This window comes from Xenopus tropicalis, chromosome 4 (genome assembly GCF_000004195.4).
Source record: "Xenopus tropicalis strain Nigerian chromosome 4, UCB_Xtro_10.0, whole genome shotgun sequence".
NCBI lineage: Eukaryota > Metazoa > Chordata > Amphibia > Anura > Pipidae > Xenopus > Xenopus tropicalis.
In genome coordinates this window covers 41,029,872-41,043,482 of record NC_030680.2, presented here as the reverse complement: position 1 = coordinate 41,043,482, position 13,611 = coordinate 41,029,872, and the positions used below count along the sequence as shown (strand labels likewise).

Here is a 13,611-nt window from a genome sequence, read left to right as displayed (position 1 = left end):
CTAAATGTTAGGTTTGTTCTCAAATCATGTTTTATTTATTTATATCAACAGTTTTTATCTATCATTTTAACTAGGAAGGGGTACAGAAAAGAAAGGGGGAGGGGTATCAGGTACACTGGCACACCTTTATTAATGATATAGAGTCAAATTAGGCCTTTGCTGTCAATCGCGAAATTACATGAGACACACCATCATAGTCAATCTTATGTTTCATGCTGTAGGCACATAAAAGCGGTAATCCAATCCCAGGGTTTATCATATTTATCTGGGCAATCCCAGACCATATAAGCTAATTGTATAAGTGGCAAATTCTTAAAGATGATTTCCCGCCCATATTTGAGGGGGGTAGTAGCCATTTCGTAAGCATAAAACTGCAAGGACCACTATAATTTCCTTTGCGGGATGAGGTCATCTATTTCACCTAGTAGTAGACAGACCGCTGGGTTCATTATTTTGGGGAATTATTTTATCCCAGTATTTGTTAACTTTGGAACTGTATCAGTCTGTCTCTATAATAAATTGATGGGCTTTCGGTGTGCTCTCCTCCCAGTCTGTAGTAAGGGATGGTATATCTGAGTGCCTGTCTAGTAATGACCTTTAGAAGGGAGGGTAGCAAGCAAGTCCCCATATAGTTTTGTGACCCTCTTTTTGGGGGATGCGTTGTATATCAACAAAGTTTATTTCGGATATAGCGAACTGCGACACAAAGGCATGCCTGAGTTTCATATAAACAAAATGAATAATTTGCACAGTAGGGTTACCTCTTTGTAGTTGTTCCCTAGTTATAAACCGACCTTCCGGAGCAGCATCCCCTAATGTTTTAATTCTAACCTCAAGCCACCTTATATACGTTAGAAGTTGGTGGAAATGGGGCAGATGGGAATTACCCAATAAAATTAAATCCGTGGTAAGTAAGGGATTCCGGTGTCGCCCTATTTGTAGTGCAGCATTCAAAACTTTGTGGGGCGTTTCAAGGACTGGATGTCTAATCAGATATTTTCTGGTATTGTATAAATTTTTGTGTTTCCACTGAACCGGTAAAAGTTGCCGAAGCTGTAAGTTGGGGTTGTTGGGGTCTGGTGTGAACCACCAAGCAATATAATCCATTTCCCGGACAAGTTGTGTAGTATGTACAAATATTTGGGAAGGAAGATCATCCTCCCCACTTCCCAGGTTTTCAGCTTCCAATTAATATTAGTTGTGGAGAAGCTCCAAGCCATGCAAGTGCTGCGGTGCCACCTGGGGTATGGAGGCCTATGACTCCACTGTAAACTGTTTAATTGTGGAGCAGTCTGCTTTAAGGTACCTTTTCAAATAGTATTTCAAATCATGAACATTTGTTGGGCTAATCCAGATTTATCACGTGAGTTTTAGGGGTACTGTGGCCCTGCAGAATTTAATTGTGATCCCTGAAGTTCAGAAGCTGCATTAGAAAGGGATGTGGTGGCCCTCCTGGGGGCGTCAGGGGGTTGGTACTTTGTGTGCTCTTAGTACTGGCGTAGGTGCTGCATTCTTCCTTGCGGAGTGGAGAGAAGGGGATCTGCCATATTGATGAGCAGTGCCGGCAAACTGTTGCACATTTGCACATGCTTTTTTTGCTTTGTTGCCTCAGTTATTTCCCTGAGGAAGAGCACAGTTAGTGCTCGAAACGTTGGATCTCTTTTCTTAAATAAACTTATTATATTTCTGCCAAGTCCTGGTGTGTGCAGCTCATTCTCTTGCTTTATATTTTTTTGCTAGCACCCTGGGCATTTGGCGAGGTGACAAGATTTTTAAACTTGCCCGATTGATATCTGCCTAATTTACGGCCAGATAGGCCAGTCGGAGTGCCCCATACAGATAAGATGTAAAAAAACACAAAAGTTTCATTTCTGCTGTCAGAATCTCTTTAAGATTTAGGTAAGGAATTAGTTGTGTTTTCAGTCCAATATTCTGTTAGAAGAAATTCCTCTGGGTAACTTGTGATTTTGTAAACCAGATATTTTCTGAAAATGGACTCCGTTATTAAGTAACACAGACATTTGTGTCGATTGTGTGTGCTCTCTCTCTCAAACTCGGGACATGATTGTGAAATTATTGACTTATCACTGGTCTCAGATTGACACTTACAATGAGCAGTTTGTTAGGCTGAATATCAATAAACTGCAGTTTTATTCTCTTCCCAGACCACAACCAACATGATAATTATAGTGGTAAAAACAGAGAAGTTACATTGATCCCATCTTGTGTGTCATTCATCCCACAGTGTGTTACGTGAACTTGTTAGGATGGTGTGGGATACTGGGTTATACACTGGGAACCAACAGAATCATCTCTTAGGGCTGTGACAGACTTGGAGATTAGTCGCCACACAACAAATCTCCCTTGTCGTGGGTGACTAATCTCCCCGAAATGCCATATCACCGGCTAGAATGTAAATAGCTGGTGGGATGGCATACGTGGTGCGCTGATTTGGCGAAATCGCCTTGACACGCCTGTCACACGGCAACTAATCTCCCCGTCTGTCACAGACCTTATTGATACTGTGGTGACCTGTTTATATAGCACTTTATATAGATTGTTTATTATTCACATTGGTCCCAGCCCCCGTGGAACTTACATTCCCTATCACAATCACATAGGCTTGGGTCAGTTGCATCAAAGGCCAAAAAACCTACCTGTATGTGCAGAATCAAACTCTGGACCCTAGTGCTGCCTGGCAGAAGTGTGCTGTGCTTCCCTTACTCAAACAGTAGGTGGGCTGGGGATATAGTAGTTATGACATGTTGATAATGCTAACCTCATGCTGCTAAATATAAACCATCTGTAGCCCACAAGATTACATAAGCTTTATGCAAACAGTTGCCAGCAGAATTTTCAACAGTGCAGAGAAAAAGGCACAATACGGCACAACTGCTGAAGCTGCCATTTGGTTTATGCATAACTCCTCCGCAGAGAACAAGCTAGAGAGAAAACCCTGATTCTGTGGGGTGTGGCAAACTGTTTTTTACCCCCAATAAATCCAATTAGTAAGTTTTTTCCCCCGGGTCAGTGCTGCTTTTAGAATTAAATGCACCAGCCCTAAAATTATAAATGAACAAGCAAAGGCAGATGTTAACTTTTTAAAAATGGTATGAATATGCACCCTACTGTTTCTGGACACAAATGAATGAGCTGGGACTTCTTATATACTTTGACTTAGAAGTCATTCGTGGATGCAAGCGCAGTTGCACACAATTTTCCCTGCAGTTAGTTGCACATTATACCCCATTGATTAAAGGGGTTGTTCTTTTCGTATGACTTTAACATTTTTTATTTTGTATTCAGTTATTTAGCTTTTTGTTCCACAGCTCTCCAGTTTGGAATTACAGTAGCTGGTTCTAGAGCCTTGTTTACCTTAGCAACCAGGAAGTGGTTTGAATGAGAGACAAGAATATAAATAGGAGAGGGCCCAAATAGAAAGATAGGGAATAAAAAGTAACAATAATAATGAAATTGCAGCCTCACTGAGCAATAGCTTTTTGGCTGTTGTAGTCAGTGCCCCCCATTTGAAAGCTGAAAACATAGTAGAGAACAGCAAATAATTCAAAAACTATAAAAGGTAATTGGAAAGTTGCTAGGAATAGGACATTCTATAACATATTAGAAGTTAACCCACCCCTTTAAAGGTTGTGTCAAAATGTGCTATTTGGAAATCTGTATAGTTACACTCAACACCACTCTGTCCTTCCTACCTTCAGTTCCAAACGGAGCGCTTCTGTGCAGGGGAACCCTGGAGCTACTGCCATTGCCTGAAAAGGTCATAGCTCCACGGTTCCCTACATGCCAAGCATTAATAGGCGCCATAGACATCGCTCTAACCCTGAACACCAGAAATGACACTATAATGATTCCCACACAACTGCATCCATTTTGCAACAAAATACATGCATAGTTACGTTACTGACACAGTTACATCAGACGCAAAGCCCCTAGTAACTGAATAATGCTGGAATTCTAGGAAAAACTGCATTGTGGGAAAAGTACATGCACAGCTCACTGCAATTATGGACTTAAATGACACCTATTGCCTTTCAAAAGAAAGGTATTTAAAAGTTACATCTCTCTAAATGGTCCATTCTGGAGGGCCTCCTGAAGAGCTGAGTTCTAGGAGTCTTGTCCTCCCATAAAACAATTTAGATTTTTAACTAATTTATAACATTTTTTTATTTAATAGTTACATAATAATCATCTGTACAGAGCAGCCACTGGGTAGCAAAAGTTTATTTCAGTGTGACAGACTCAGTAGGGATTGCCAGATTATAGTGTATTTGAGTGTGTGACAGAGGCTGAGTGGGTGAAGTAAACCTATCAGTGCGATACTGTTTTTTGAAAGACACATACTGCTTTTTCAGGCATCTAAAAATGTAGGTAGTGGCTTAACCCTTCCTTGCTAGATATTATGAACAACTTGTTTGCAATTACTGAAATAATCTTTGATTTTGTGCATCCTTAAAATTTAGACTGCATTTTCAATTTGAAAAAAAAATACCATTTAGTGCATTTAGTTATTTTAATTTAACCTAAACAATAACTTATACATATTAATTTGTATATAGTTTACTACTTGCCAGTACACAGAAAAACCTTTCTCCCAAAAATAATTGGAAAATGTCATTATTGCTTGAGATATGACTAAAGTAACCCACTCAGAATATTATATTACCTTAGTGTGCCTAGCTGAAAAGCACCTGAAATCAAACTTTACCATTCAGGAAGTCAAGAAGCAGCAAATACCTAAAATAACCAGCACTGCCCCAGGAATTTTTGGTCTAGTGCTAGTACCGGTGCTTTCAGTAGTTTCCCATTTAAGTCAGGTAGTATGGGAAATTTCAGGCACTTTTTAAGACAAATGTAGGGTTCCATCTGGCCAATATTATATCAGTCTCTCCAGTAAAAAGGATGCTTTACCCCATTTTTATAAACAGGGAAGAATCCTAAAAAAAAAAAAAAAAAGATAGAAAGGCTGGTATTTTCTAGATGAGTGACCCTATACAGCTGATTATACCCGATCAGCCTTAACATTGGAATGTAACAGTCAATTAAGCTACTGCAAATCGGTCCTTTACCACAAGCAAGAAAAGTACAGCTTCTTTAGTGTTGAGGGGGTCAGGCACAGTAGAATGTTGCTGTGTTTTTAATAGTATTTATAAGAAATACAAGAAACAGAGCATAGCATCCCTATTGCATATATACTTTATTTCATTGAAGTGAAATTGTAACACTTTGTCACCACAGAATTCATAATTTCTATTGTACAGTCCTGTGGAATAAGGAGGTTCTTTATAGAAATATGAGTTATTAATAATAATAATTCTTATTAAACAGGATTACTAGTATGCACTGTCTTTTCAAGAAGTATAAAAGATATCCAGTGCATGCAGCGCTAAACTTTCCACCAGCTGTCTTGGCCTTCATCCTTCTCAGCACCACTCCCATAGACACACACACACTCTCTTTCTTCCCTGCCAAACCTATGACTAACAAACAGCTTGCCAGTGACATGTTACAGTGTTCTTACTGCATAAACTTTTCAAAATATGCAGATATTTCATCCCACCACCCCCTCCAGACTCCAGCAACAAATGTGGTTTTGGTATCCGAAAGGGGGACCAGACTGAGGAATGCTCTGTGTCACAGCATTTTCCTCTGTCTCTTCTAGAAATGCGCCCTGCTGTAGAAAAATTATTGCTGTAAAAGCATTTATTGCAAAAGTAAACAACTGTTTGCATTAAAGGAGAAGGAAAGGCTAAATCACTAGGCGGTGCCAAATGTTAGCCGCCCCCCCAGTGATTGTAACCATACCTGAAACCCCCGGCTGGTGCTCCAGTTTGGAAAAAAACAGGGACAGGGAGTTTTGCCGCGGGCGACTAATCTCCCCGTGTGTCAGAGCCCTAAGAGTCCTCTCAGTGCTCATACACACTGATCAGAGTGTGACCACATTAACTCTTTCTACAAAAGTGTTTCATGCCAGTGTATGAAAACACAATGTGTGCCATCAGCCTGTGCGGAGAAAGGAAGCCCCATCTTCCTCATCGTAGAGCGAAATGCACACTTTCAGAACTAAGATCTGTGTTACTAATTAAAACAAGTTAAAACATACACTCTAACACTTCTTAAAATAAGCTATTATATTAATTTATTTATACTGTGCCAATATATTACATCCAACTTAAAAGAGATGGCTAATTTTCATTAGTCTCAAGTAGCGCTTATAATTAAAGTTACCTTATGTGGCCACACACTAGGGTTAGTTTCATTTGAAGCCAAGAAGCCTATATATTTCGGAGTGAGAGCATGCCAACGCATATAAATTAAGTTCAGAATGGAAAGCTGCAGCAGAAAGCATCACATGCAGTTAAGAAAACTCTTCCACCTGATTAACAGCAGACATGCACAGGCTGACTCTGAGGTTAAAGGATTATCAGCATCCATATCTACTCCTTCATCCTACTTTTCAGGGCCCAAGGTCACTTCACTATTAAACAGGTGCTCAGTGTTTCAAACCATTCTATATTAACTGTCTTAAAAGTACAGGGGGGTTCAGTGCTATCCAGCAGTTTTCAAAAGCAACAAGAAATTTTGTCAATTTTATAGAGATTGAATTATAATGGCGGCAATGGGGCAGTCGGTTCGGGGACCAAATCAACGAGCCGATGTGGTCCCCGATCCGACTAAATCTTTTAACCTGACCGATCGATATCTGGCCAATTTGAGGCCAGATATCGGTCAGGCATGCCCCTCATTTCTGCCCCTACATGGGCCAATAAGCTGCCACCTTTAGAGGATCACTGGGCCTACACATCACTTTTTTTTCCCCCAAAGTTGCCTGCAGGAGGAAACTTCATGTAACTTCGAAAAAAACGAAGCGGCGCATATGCTTTTACACAGCTGATTCTCTTTGTTGCTGGAAAGACCATTCGCCCTCGGTAGCAGAGACTTAATGTGGGTGACTAATCTCTCCGTTGGGGCATTAGCCTAACACAAAAAAGGGGGGGGGGGTGGTCCTATCATTAAGACCTCTTAATACTGGCACAGAGTATAATTTTCACCAGCTGGGCCAAAAAAAATACAATGTTTTTAATTTTAGATAAAACACTTGATTTGACACTTCATGATGTTTAAACCTGACATGTCTACAGTACATCAGCAATGGCTTAACAATAGCATGAATCACACCTAAGCGTGGCTGCAGTGTAAACTATAAAACTCTTTAACAGAAGTCTGTAGGACAGAGTGCTTTTACAAAAAGGAGCTTGTGGTGAAATTGCAGAAGTACGAAGTCCTATCAGCTTCTGCAAACAGTGTTCTATTAAAGCAGGCTTAGAGTCTAGAGAGGTGGAAACAAAGTCAGGCCACTTACAAAAAGTATCAAATGAAGCACCCGGCTAAAAGCATCAGGGGGAGAACACCGTTAGCCATTTCATTCACTTGGGGGGGGGGGGGGTTCAAATATTTTGGCAACCCCTGTGAATAACTTCCCTTGTCCTTTAATAGGCTTCACAACAACAAACTAAACTTTGATCAATTATATCTGTTGACCAGAGGGTCAAATTGGTCTGACAATTAACCAGATCAGTTACTGGATGGTGACATATGCCAATCCAGAAATGCATTCAGGGTCAGCCTTTGTATAAATAGCTCCCTAAAAAAGAGAATACAGTGGGTGGCCACTGATCATTTGTAAAATAGTATACAAACTATAGTGGTCCCTTTACCAACCTCCTACTTGAAAGCTGCCTGCAGTATCTTTTCTTTTGGTGCATATTCACGTGTTTCATATTACACATGCCCCTGCTTCCCTATGATGCCTCATGTGACCACAAAACCACAAAGGTGTAGCACAATAAAGGCAGAACATGAATATAGGTATCATCACCACTGGAAACCTAGGCCAATATATAGTAAATAATGTACCCCCTGTTGTAAAATATAGGAATATTAAAAGTCGCTAAGGGTTGTCAATAACTATATTTTAGAAAGGTCATGGAATTCCGAGGTGACTTCTAATATTCTCAAATTTTACAACAGGGGGTGCATTACTTATTATAATACACATGTTTCAGGGAGTCATGCGACAGAAATGACATCACTAAGCACTGATTATAACCAATCACTAAGCTGTTTATAAGGATATAATTTACAAGATATTGTATATTATAATGATATAATGTAGTAGATAAATATGATCTACTACTGCATTTCAATATAGAATTTAGCAGTTATATCTGAAGGTGAAATTTTAGTTGAGATGGGCCTCTCTGTGGTGTTCTCTATTCTGCCACTTTCAACCATGAAACTTAAAATACTCAGTTCAACAACCACAACAGTAGATTTTTACTGTTATTATCCGTATGATCCCTGTATTCATTCTTACTACCTGCTTGGTTCATTATGATGCAGCATCAAGATATTATATATATTATAGATTCTAACCTCAAATCACTCTTTCTATATTATTTCCAATGCTGGGAATTCTCTAACAGCAGAAGGGTCACAGGAATTGAAAAAACAAAACCTTTAATGTCCTCCGAATGAGCGCTGAAAGAAAATTTTAACTAGGGTATTAGGACTCTTACACAGGTGGATTTTTTATAGATTTTTTAGATGCAACATGCTACATTTTCTTGCGCTTGATATATGTTTAAAAGACAATAAAATAAAACTCGTTGCATTAAAAACAAACTCATAAATCCAATATATATGTTTACACTCAGCATGCATTTGTTACCGCATTAAAAAAATGCTCATGTGCAAGAACCCTTACTCTCTGTAGTTCTTTTGCATTTGCTCGTGACATGTTATCGGCTCATCTTTACAAGGTTTACACCATGGTTGGGACTGGGGTCTGCGGGTCCTCTAGGGCTGGGCTAGGACCCAGGGGTTTCCCACACCCCTGAAGCCCATTTGCCCCCTCCCCTTAAGCACACATACCTCATACTTCCCATGTCATGATCAAGAAAAGAAGGTTAGTGGGGAAGTGCCAATGCTTTCTGGCAGGGATCGGGACTGGGTCAGCGGCCCCACAAGGTTTTTTTTCCTGGTATCCCACTGGCCCAGTCCAACCCTGTTTAAGACTTTTGCTGCTACATAATTATCATACAAAGTTTTAAATGCAAGTTACCAGGGATACACCGAATCCACTATTTTCAGATTCGGATGAATACAGAACCGAATCCACATATGTAAATTAGGATACGGAAGGGTCAAAGAGGGCTGTGGGAAGCAAAAAATTTCAACTTCTGTGTTTATGTGACAAAAAGTCACCTGATTTGAAACGATTTAGTTCGGCCAGGAGCGTAGATTCGGCTGAATCTGAATATCCAGCTGAAAAAGGTGGAATCCCAAACAGAATCCTGGATTTGGTGCATCCCTACCAGTTTGCAGTGCTGCTTCAAGAAGCCAAGTGGAGAAGGAAAGGCAAAGTCACTTGGGGGTGCCAAAATGTTAGGCACCCCCAAGTGACTTTAATCGCTTACCATGTACCCCGGGCTGGTGCCCCTGTTCGGAGAGAACCGCACCAGCCCGGGGTAACTGTAGCGAGCGCCTCCTTCTTCCTTGTTTGCGCTTGTGTAGTAGAGTGAAAAACCGAACTTTAACAAAAAAGTTGGCCCCGGGATTTTGCCGGCAGAGCAAACACTGAGAAGGAAACGCTCGCTGCAGGTACCCCGGGCTGGTGCGGTTTTCTCCTAACAGCGGCACCAGCCAGGGGTACAAGGTAAGCGATTAAAGTCACTGAGGGGTGCCTAACATTTTGGCACTCCCATGTGACTTAGCCTTTCCTTCTCCTTTAAAGGGAAGTCCATTCACTACAAAAGGATGTGGCTAAATACATATTTTTGCAATTATTTCACTATATTTGAATAAGCAATTATCATCGCCTGGATATGGAGGCCAATGACCCCCTTTCCCCTCTATGCTAATGTAATGTATATTGGACATGGGGTAAGGCAGCCAAATACAATTCATGCCACATGCAAACTGAGGAAGAGACAGGGAAAGATAAGTTCCCCTTTAACATAACCACAAAGAAAAACATCAACTCTTGAAATGTCAGTTCTACTAACCACAAGAGAATGTATATTTTCATTACTGTAGGGCTAAAACAGAAAAGAAAAACACCAAATACTGAAACATAGACGCTCCACTTGGACAAATACTGATGTAAAGTAAAATCCCTCTGAAGAGAAATGGCGCTATATACTGCAAATAAAGAATAAGCACGGTATATGCCCCACAGCAAACAGGAAGGGGGCTGACAGGAAAAACAGAAATTCCACGGAGAAGGCCCGAATAGAATTATGAAATGAATTTCAAGATGCGAGTTTCTCTCTTAAACACGTGACAGATTAACCCGTTCACTTCCCACTGAACGGATGACACTAATTAAATACAGCCCGTAATTCATTGATTTTATACACAAACGTAGAAGAATGTGATCGGAACAGACGCGAAGTATTTTGTATGGGAGCAACCATACGTGGGCACATTACTAAGAGACGGACCATGTAGAACAGAGAGGGGTGGCACACACACGCCAGCACATAAATATTCCACATAAATAGAGGCGTTTCAGACAAAAGCGTGACAGCCAGTTTGTACTTATATAAAACGGTAAATAGCAAGAGGACTCGCTTTATTCCATCATACAATAACCCCAGGCGCTGTAGCACCGCACGCACATCTCCCAGCTGAGCCTTCACAAGCTGCTTAAAGAAACTCCCAAGATGTGATTTCCATGGCACAGTCCCTCCCTGTCTGTCACACGCAGCGCTACACAGAGAAAGGGGCACTTACATGGCTGCAGATGTCCTTTACTTCCACACAGTTGTGGAAAGGGCAGCTTCCCGCTTCAATAACCCCAGACTCTGCCGCTTTGAATCACATTAAACTCCTTCTCCTTGTTGCTTTATCTCGCAGTGCTGTACAGCCAACAGCAGGGATTTCCAAATTCCTCCTCAATAAAATACAGCAGTCGTTTCCCACATAACAGATGCTGGAGCCCAAACAGGCTAGTGAGTTAACATCCTGCTCGTAGGGTCCTGCGTTTCATACAGAGAATCCGGATTTTATTAGCGCAGACCCTACATTCGAATCAGCTCTGGGATCAGTTTGTTGCAGGAGAGAAAAGAGGGAGGGATGAAGTGAGGGAATAACGTGGGGGGAGGGGTATGGATTTAGTAACTCTCTTCCTGTGACTTCTAACATTGCGTGTGCTGCTAGGGGAATGTTTTATCAGTTCTCACTTTTAGGCTTTATGGATTGGTGGAAAAGATGGGCTCATAGGCATCCCCTGCTGGGAAGAGGGGTCAAAGCCCCCCCCAGCCAGGGCAAGAGCCCCAGGTCCCCAGCATTTTTTTTCAAGATCTGAACAACTGCTAATTTTCTGCCTTTTTTGATAACCCTTTAAAGTCTATGTGTCAGCAGCTGCTGCAGCCTGTTTCTTGTTACTCTGTTTCCTTTTATCAAGAGACTGAGCCACAGGCATAGCACAAGATGGTAAGAGAGCAAGACTGAAATTAGGAGGTCATCATGGGTTTCCTGTAAAGCATGCAAAACACTCTGCGCCCATGATTCCAAGCATACCATGGTTGCCTGCCCTCTATAGTCACACCCCTGAGGGAGAATATAGTCTGAGTGAGAGAGAATGGTTCTTCTTTAGTGTGGGGAAGAGAGGCTAATGGCCTTGGTACATGGGGCATTTTGTTGCCAGTGCTAAACCGGCTCTACCATGGGTGAAAAAACACTCCTACTTTCCTTCCCACCAGCAGTAATGTAAATCTATGTGTTGTGAAGTAGCCAAAGTTTTCTCGCAAGGCAACTTTGGGCTTCTTTGGGAACCTCTTTTAGGAGAAGGTACGCTTAATGTTTGTAAATTATTTCCCATAACATCTGTTATGCTTCAGATTGCTCTTCCCATAGATTGGCACTTCTGCCTAGGGATGCACTGAACCCAGTTTTTTGGGTTCCGCCAAACGCCCAAATCCATCCCAAGGGATTCGGCCGAATACCGAACCGAATCCGCATATGTTAATTAGGATCGGGAAGGAGTAAAAGTCGGTACGCTTCCGAGTTCCCACAGACATTAAACCCTTCCAAATCCTAATTAGTATATGCTAATTTATGCTAATTTGGATTCGTTCTGCCCAGGACTATGGATTTGGCTGAATCCAAACCCTGCCGAAAAAGGCCGAATACCGAACCAAATCCTGGATTTGGTGCATCCTTACTTCTGCTCATTGAACTGCAGTTCTTTACCTATTTGCCAGTCCTGCTTCTTATGCATCCCAATGTCTCTCAATATAGACATTTATTAATCAAACATATACTGTATATATATTACTGGCTGGCCAGCCTTCTACAAACACTTTTCTTATATATAGCAGACATTTTGGGCTATTAGTTCCTGCTGTGATAACTATATAAATAACTGTTTCTTATGACTTAGGTGTATTTTAGAGCTTCTACACCATTTGTTAGATTTTTTTTTAAGATATTAGAAATCTACCACCCTATTATGAGTTATTTCAAAATTGTGCACTAGAGATGTGCAAAGTAGTCGTTATGCAAGCCCCTATTTGATTTATTCTGTTTTCAATTGTTTTCAATAGTTTTTTTAACCACTTGCCAGTTCACTATATATAACAGCAGGACAGGTTGCCACCTCACTCCTCTTAATACCAGCCACATAGTAAATCCTGCATGGCTCGTTAGAAATTAATTTAGATGCTTGCTGCATGGCTGCACATAAATTAGCTCAGTCTGCAGCATGCATCTAAATTAATTTCTACATAGTCATGTAGGATGTGGATTCAATATGTGGCCAGTGTTAAAAGGGTAAGGTGGCAACCCTAGTCATGAAATGCAGGGTGATGGCATTTGTTCCTTAGGCTAATGTCACATGGAGCATATTCTAGGCAAGCCAAAACAATTCTTGCTGACAATACTCACAGCTACTGTAAAATCCTCCTACCTGTGCCTGCCCCTGAAAGCACTGAATAGGCTCAGGTTCAGGCACGTGTAGCCTATATTCACTAAAGATGCAAAGTCTTGTGGTTTTTGGCGGATATGTGCCTGCACTGGAGCGTATTCAATGCTTCCTGGTGCAGGCACAGGTACATGTGGCATTAGCCTAAGTGGTTAGAACTACAACTTCAGGGTATAGTATTTAAGGACCTTGCAGCACAAGACACTAACCAAAATGCTACACCATCCCTAAACATATAACGGAAAATCTGTAGGAAGGAAAAAAAACAAAGTCTCAAAATTCAGGCTGCTGGGGCTCCTATATACATGACTTGCACAGACACATTTTCATGGGCCTAAGTATTCCGCACATCAATGTTTAACACTGTGCAGGAACCTGGGACCATTGTTTCATCCTTTTACAATCAGACACTTTTTTTCAATAGCATTAGCACCAAGCAACATTAATTGTATTGTAATGCAAACATAACTGTTAACGGAGAAGGAAAGGCATTATGGCAATACTGCCAATAGATTAGCCACATTAGTGCAAGCTAGAACGCTATATTTATTCTGCAGAAAGTTTTACCATACCTGAGTAAACAGCCCTAGAAGCTCCCTCTGTTT

At 41.0% G+C, this 13,611-nt stretch overlaps 1 protein-coding gene across 1 annotated transcript in view; it reads right to left on the bottom strand.

Moving 5' to 3' along the window:
- ripor1 (RHO family interacting cell polarization regulator 1) overlaps positions 1-11,182 on the bottom strand; it is a 76,780-nt gene extending 65,598 nt beyond the window's left edge. Inside the window, exon 1 of the mRNA XM_004913506.4 lies at positions 10,816-11,182. The gene's annotated coding sequence lies outside the window, so the exon portion shown is untranslated. The remainder of the gene's footprint in view (positions 1-10,815) is intronic.
- Positions 11,183-13,611: the final 2,429 nt, after the last annotated feature.